Source organism: Rutidosis leptorrhynchoides, chromosome 1 (genome assembly GCF_046630445.1).
Source record: "Rutidosis leptorrhynchoides isolate AG116_Rl617_1_P2 chromosome 1, CSIRO_AGI_Rlap_v1, whole genome shotgun sequence".
Lineage (NCBI taxonomy): Eukaryota > Viridiplantae > Streptophyta > Magnoliopsida > Asterales > Asteraceae > Rutidosis > Rutidosis leptorrhynchoides.
The window spans coordinates 593217269-593225892 of NC_092333.1; positions in this window are offsets into that span (position 1 = coordinate 593217269).

The following is an 8624-nucleotide window of genomic DNA, read 5'->3' on the forward strand; positions in this document are numbered from 1 at the left end:
GTTTCAGATCAAAAGTTATGCCCGATTTAGGGTTTTGATGGAATTAAAATACAAAAACGATTTGATCAGTTGGGGTCCGACTTTGTGACCATCTTGGGAGTCTTTAGGGTGCACCATTGTATAACGACCCGTACTGATCCATCAGGACGAATACATTACATTTGGTTACATCGCGAGGTACTTGACCTCTACATGATACATTTTACAAATTTTGCATTCGTTTTTAAAAGACAAATTTTCATTACATCGAAAGTTGACAGGCATGCATACCCTTTCATAACATATCCAAACTATAAATGACTTAATAGTAATCTTGTTGAACTCAACGACTCGAATGCAACGTCTTTTGAAATATGTCATGAATGACTCCAAGTAATATCTCTAAAATGAGCAAATGCACAGCGGAAGATTTCTTTCATACCTGAGAATAAACATGCTTAAAAGTGTCAACCAAAAGGTTGGTGAGTTCATAGGTTTATCATAACAATCAATTCAGTATATTAATAGACCATAAGATTTTTGTTTATAAATATATGTACACTCGCAAGTGTATAAAAGTATTCTATAAGTTGTTGAGCGCTTCGGTAACCATACTTAACAATTAATGTGGCATATTCCCTTTATTATGAAATCTACCTACACTGTACCAAGTGTAGTAAAAACGAAGTACTATGCAACCGTTTACGATACTAGAGCGACTAGCCAGGTTGGGGTGGTCAAACCCGATAGATCTATCAATAGGATTCGCGCTTACATGTTCTTCTAACATGTAAATATTAGTTACCAAGCTATTAGGGAAGATATGCAGGGTGGTACAACTCAACGTAGAATATATTTTAAGTACTTGTGTCTATTCTGTAAAGCATTTATAAAAGCAGCGCATGTATTCTCAGCCCAAAAATATATATAGCAAAAGCAATTAAAAAGGGAGCAAATGAAACTCACTTATTGTATTTCGTAGTAAAAATACATATAACATCATAGAATGAATGTGGGGTTGGCCTCGGATTCACGAACCTATATCATTCATATACGTATTAAAACACATTCTTGCACTCGAATAAATATATATATTATTTTATTTTTAGTGATGTAGTTTATATCTTTAATAATTTATAAGTTTCATTATTTATTTATGTATCTTCATTTGTATATATATATATATATATATATATATATATATATATATATATATATATATATGTATACTTTTTATACATGTTCTATATAAGTATTTATTTGATAAAATGATATTAATATTAATAATAATAATAATAATAAATCATGTTTATGATAAAAATAATAATGATAACAATACTGATAATGATAAGTAAAAATAATAGTTTTAAAAATGATAATTAATAATAATAAAAATGATAGTTTTAAAAATGATAATTTTAATTGTTACTATAGTAATAATACTTATATCCATAATGATAATAATGTTAATGGTAATAATAATTCTTCTCTTAATAATAATAATGTTACTACTTAATAATAAAATAATAATACTAAAATGATAACTTTAATAATAATAATAATAATAATAATAATAATAATAATAATAATAATGATAATAATAGTAATAATAATAATAATCATAATTGTTAACTAAGGTTCATTATTATAATACTTTGATTAATAACAATAAATAATAATAATAATAATAATAATAATAATAATAATAATAATAATAATAATAATAATAATAATAATAATAATAATAATATTAATAATAATAATAATAATAATAATAATAATAATAATAATAATAATAATAACAACAATAGTAATGATAATAATAAGTTTTAAAAATTAAAAACTACCTTTAAAAGAGTTTCTAAAAAGAAAAGCCCCAAACCGGGCTCGAACACGCGACCTCCCTTTCATCCACAAACACACTTAACCCTCCCACCAATTGCTGTTATATATGCAAAGAACCACACTTCTGCCGTCGCTGTTATAATGAAAAGAAGAAAAAAAAATTGATTCCATCTTTGACACGAATTTGACAAAGTTTATAACACGAAATAAGTTTCAAATTCATCCTAGAAATCTTTGGGATCGTCAATTGATCTTAAAACATTCATACGACTTCGAATTTGATCAATGTTCATAACTTTGACTTTTTGACATAAAACTTTGACTCGAAAAATTCGCCCTTGATTCTGAAAATTAACACTTGAATCTTTGCAGATAGATTAGATGGAAGATTTCTAACAACACCGCAATTCTAGTTTTTGAAATTCATTAAGAAATCGTGATGTTTGAAAAATTGGATCAAAACAGAGTGATACCTGTGATATTTATTTATTTTTTATTTAATTTGATCAAATTGCATTAGGTAAATGGAATGTATAAGTTATGATTGTTGTTAAAAGATCGTAGGGATTTGTTAACACTGGAATTGATCATTTATATAAAGGATTCCATGTCGACAAGAAATCTTGGCAGTAAGCAAATAAAATAAATAAATAAAAAAATATATAATAGCTTGATCCTGATTGCTAACTGAAATTGTTGTGTAGCTAATCTGCAATTGTTATCAAACAATCAAAGTACAAATCAATAACAGTTTGAGTGTGATTTAAATCTGAATTTAGGATCCTATGAGGTAATTACGATTTTATCTATAATTAGATACATATATATTAGTTATATATTTATCCTTATATATGTATTTATATATTTATGTATTTATATATATTTGTTTATATATTTAATTATATCTATATATGTAAATTCGAAATCTTTAATATTAATAATGTTATAACAAAAAAAAAATACTAATAAAATAATAAAATTATTAATAATAATATCGAATTATTATATTCGTAATAATAATGATAATATCAAAATATTAAATAAGAATAATAATACATATATAATAATGTTAGTAATGATAGTGATTCTTAATGATAATAGTATTAATAATAAATAATAAAACCAATATTATTCATAATGAAAATTATAACCTTATTACTAGCTATAATGATAATGATACAAATAAAAAGATAGTTTTTAGTATTCATAATAATAATAATCATGATAATAACTAATATTATAATTTTTACTTTTAGTTAGGATATCAATATTGATAACAATAATATTCGTAATCATAATATATATCAAATTTCATATAGAGTAACATTAATAACACTGATATTAGTATTAATATTAATACCTATTTTAATAATAGTAATGAAGGTATTAATACTAATATTAGTGTAACAATAATATATATCTTGCAATTACTTTGTATTTATATTAATAGTACAATTTAGTAATTATGTAATATTATATAGTATTTATACTTAATATTTATACATTTATATTTTATATTAATAATTATTAATAAGAATCATATATATATTTATTCTTTTTAATAATACTTAATTATTCTATTTATTAGTTTACATTTTTAATTCAAATGAATAAAGTGTATTAATTCAAATTACTATATATACTTATGTTTATCTTTATATATATCTACATATATTTATTTATACTCAAATGTTCGTGAATCGTCGAGAATAGTCAAAGATCAAATGAATTCATTTAAACAGTTCACAAATTTCAAGGCTCAATCTAATAGACTTTGCTTAACGTGTCGGAATCATATAAGAATTTAAGTTTAAATTTTATCGGAAATTTCCGGGTCGTCACAGTACCTACCCGTTAAAGAAATTTCGTCCCAAAATTTGATCGACGTCGTCATGACTAACACTAAAAAATGTTTTCATGACGAATATGATTTGATAAAATGAAGTTTTATTACCATTGAGTAATATGGATAAAACGATTCGATTATGTGAAGTGTACGAGTTAAGCGATCACAAAATAGTGAGATGAGGAAAATAAGATTCGTCTCAGCTTTTGACGTAGTCACGTTTAAATTTAGAAAATAAGGTGCGTCTTATCTTTTGACGTTATCTTGGTTGAATTCCGGAATTCTAGGGATTTAAAGATAATCTTCGAAATCTATATAAGATTTAATTCTTCGGTAATTAAGGAAAAATAGGATTTTATTTGGTTAAATGCAATAATCTGTCTCGATTACTTTGTCTAACATTTCACTATAAATCCACTCTCTTTGTTTCCTTTATATTTTGGTGTTCCATCCTTTTATTTTCTCTTCCTGACTTAAAGTCAAGCGAATAATGGTCCAGCATTCGTAGGTATGAAGTTTCGATTGAACATGATTAATGTTCTAAGAGAGAGATTGTAATAGCAAAATCTTGATTTGTTAAATTACCAAAATTCAAGAGAAAAGATAGAATTATCAGGAAGAATTTGTTCGCGATATATTTGGAGATTAGGTAGAATGTGAGAGTCGTGTAACATGGCACATGATGACGTTATAATCTGTGAATCATCACGTTCCATTAGAAACTCAGCATGACTTACTGTAATATAATCACGTTGGCCGGACGTCATTATATTATACTAACTCATGCTTCAATTCCCAACACTTCTCCACAATTTATTCATAATTTATACTTAGATTTTACATAAGTTTCCAATATAATGAAATACAGAAAACACGAAGAGGTAGATAATTTCGGACAAGAATATTCATGAAAATATCCTCAGAAATATCGAAGATATTTATGATGATATTTTGGAATTTCTAAGTTCGAAGGTTGATGAAGAAAAATTTTCCGCAAGATTTTAACATGACTTCGGAGCAAGATATTCTCTAAAGATTTCATCGGATCCAGAATTACCTGGATTCTTTGAATATAGGGTTTGGTCCTTGTATTTGTCCTTGGTCTCCTTCATGGTTAGCTCAATCCGTTTTTCAGTACCAAAGTTTCTATCGAGTTTTCCAATACTCCATTTTTTATCATCAAATTTCTGACGATTAAGGTCATTTACGGTTTTTGCTACTTCATTCAGCTTTTTCAACATTACGAATATTGATTCGCAGACTGGGTATTTTTCAGAGTTTCAGAATGGAAGATCATAATTCTAAGAGATAAATGTTATATATATACATATAACTGTTGATGTAGTAACGTTACGAGATTTCAAAATACTGATTGCTAGTCCTCGGTAATTGGTATGGCAATTCTCGTTATAAGATGCGGATAGGGTTTCGATAAATATAATGATTTTTCGGAAAGTCAAAGATCAATGTAGTTGCTGGTAAGTTTACTGCTAACGTGATGGAATATAAACGGTTCCCCGGTAACGATGACGAAAGGCAAACTTATATATCAAAGTTATAATAGAATTTATTCGAATGAAAAGTCGAAATTGATTTGCTGAAGCTGTGACAAAATTGGCTACTTTGGAATGGGATTGCAAAGTGATTTTCGGTAATAACAACGCCAAAGGAGCTAGCACAGATACGTGTTAAACGTTTACTCGGGTTCTGAGTGTTTTCAGGTGTATAACTATATGCATAAATCTTTTCTCCCGTAGATGAAGTGCGGTTGGTTCATCCTCTCGATTGAGATGTTTTCAAGAATCATGAAAGGTTTGAACGTAGATTGTAATCGTCAAGATACAAATGAGGTTTAAGATGAAATCAAGTGGCAAACTTGAAGAATTATTTAGTTTCATATGTTATAATCAGTATTTTAATTCATTTTAATTGTCCAATATTATTCATCCACAGTCGATAGTCCACAGTTAACAGTCCAATCATTCATATATAGTTTAATATATAATATTCGAATTAATTAATACGTATCGTGACCCGTGTATATATCTTAGACTCGATCACAACTCAAAGTATATATATTATTGTAGAATCAACCTCAACCCTGTATAGCTAACTCAAACATTACTGCATATAGAGTGTCTATGGTTATTCCAAATAATATATATAGATGCGTCGATATGATATGTCAAAACCTTGTATATGTGTCCCGATATTTAAAGTGTGTAAAATAAATAACAGAAATTAAATGACGATAAATAAAATTGCGAGAATTAAAATTGCGATAATTAAATTGCGATAAATAAATGTAATAAGGAATTAACAGTTAGCTAGGAACAATTAGCGTGGATTCTTATCAAAATTCTTCTCATAGTTGAATTATTTGTTTCTAATAAATTTTATTTTTGTCCAATGTTTTTTTCATTATGCCACTTGTTGGATTCTGATAGGTCAAAATCCAAATATGAAATTGAATAAAAATGGTTATTCTGCGGTGAATGGATACGTATATCTGTGGGTGTAAGTAGGATAGTAAATGACTTTTGAATCAGATTCGAAGAATGTACAGTGTAACTTATTAATGTGAAATTTAAATATTCCTCGGGCATTACATACCCGTTAAAATATTTTTCACCATTAACAGTTTGTACGAAAGAATTTTTAATTACAATCTTTATGAAAATATACTTACATATATATTCTCTTCAGATGTAATCATGAATTTAATGAGTTAATTTAATATTAATCTCATTTGATTTACCGTTAGAACTAGAATACATAATCTCTAAAACATTAGAGATTACATAATCGTCATGTAGAATGAAATCGTCCTGTAGAACGAAAATAAATGATGTAGAATGATACGTAGGACGAAGATCACTCTTGGAGTATAGATTGCGATGTTGAGGTGTGGGATGCGGATGTTGTTGTAGCTGGTAGGTTTTGCACCATATTTTCCAAATTGATTACTCGAACGCGAAACTCGTTGACTTCTTCCATTATTCCGGGATGATTGTCGGTCGAAACAAACGAATGAATAAGGTTTAAAATTGTAAATATGATATAGTCGTGGCGAGATACTCTGGAAATGAAAGTGAAGATGGCGTTTCGAACTGGTTCGCTGGTAAGTGCTTTAGGTTCTTCGCCAGGAGGTGAATTCGGTTGGTAGATGGGATCGCCTTCTTCGTGTCTCCATTGATTAAGTAGGCTACGAACCCATCAGATGAATTGGTTGATTCATTATGGTGACACTGCTTTCGGGGCTTAAGTGAATATCCATGTCGGAATAGCTGTCGGAATAGCTATCGAAATAGTTATCGGAATCTGAGGGACTTGAACTGGTTGAGGGATTCATCTCGTACGATCAGATGAAGGATTTTCGATAATAAATAGATTATAGGATGTAGATTAGTACCCTGAAATATATAATTTACATATGCATATATAATACTAAAATCCCATAAGTTACGAATGAATCTACGGAAGCTGTCAGGCAAAGGTAACAATAACAGATACGCTAAGATATGAATTTATCTATACACTGTCTATGCAATAGAGGCAGTAAGACATGTCTAGACTAAGAATGATAAGCAGGTAATTTCCTAAGGATGATAAGCAGATGATTTCCGACTAGAAATGATAAGCAAAACTTTTGACATGCAGACACGGTCGAATTCCAGACTCACTAATGCATCTAAACAACTACTAGTTAGACACACTAATGCAAGACCTGGTTCGCTAAGACCACCACTCTGATACCAACTATAACGACCCATCCTGATCCATCAGGACGAATACATTACATTTGGTTACATCGCGAGCTACTTGACCTCTACATGATACATTTTACAAACATTGCATTCGTTTTTAAAAGACAAATTTTCATTACATCGAAAGTTGACAGGCATGCATACCCTTTCATAACATATCCAAACAATAAATAACTTAATAGTAATCTTGTTGAACTCAACGACTCGAATGCAACATCTTTTGAAATATGTCATGAATGACTCCAAGTAATATCTCTAAAATGAGCAAATGCACAGCGGAAGATTTCTTTCATACCTGAGAATAAACATGCTTAAAAGTGTCAACCAAAAGGTTGGTGAGTTCATAGATTTATCATAACAATTAATTCAGTATATTAATAGACCACAAGATTTCCATTTATAAATATATGTACACTCGCAAGTGTATAAAAGTATTCTATAAGTTGTTGAGCGCTTCGGTAACCATACTTAACAATTAATGTGGCATATTCCCTTTATTATGAAATCTACCTACACTGTACCAAGTGTAGTAAAAACGAAGTACTATGCAACCATTTACGATACTATAGCGACTAGCCCGGTTGGGGTGGTCAAACCCGATAGATCTATCAATAGGATTCGCGCTTACATGTTCTTTCAACATGTAAATATTAGTTACCAAGCTATTAGGGAAGATATGCAGGGTGGTACAACTCAACGTGTAATATATTTTAAGTACTTTGTCTATTCTGTAAAGCATTTATAAAAGCAGCGCATGTATTCTCAGCCCAAAAATATATATTGCAAAAGCAATTAAAAATGGAGCAAATGAAACTCACTTATTGTATTTCGTAGTAAAAATACATATAACGTCATAGAATGAATGTGGGGTTAGCCTCGGATTCACGAACCTATATCATTCATATACGTATTAAAACACATTCTTGCACTCGAATAAATATATATATATTATTTTATTTTTAGTGATGTAGTTTATATCTTTATTAATTTATAAGTTTCATTATTTATTTATGTATCTTCATTTGTATATATATATATATATATATATATATATATATATATATATATATATATATATATATATATATACTTTTTATACATGTTCTATATAAGTATTTATTTGATAAAATGATATTAATATTAATAATAATAATAATAAATCATGTTTATGATAAAAATAATAATGA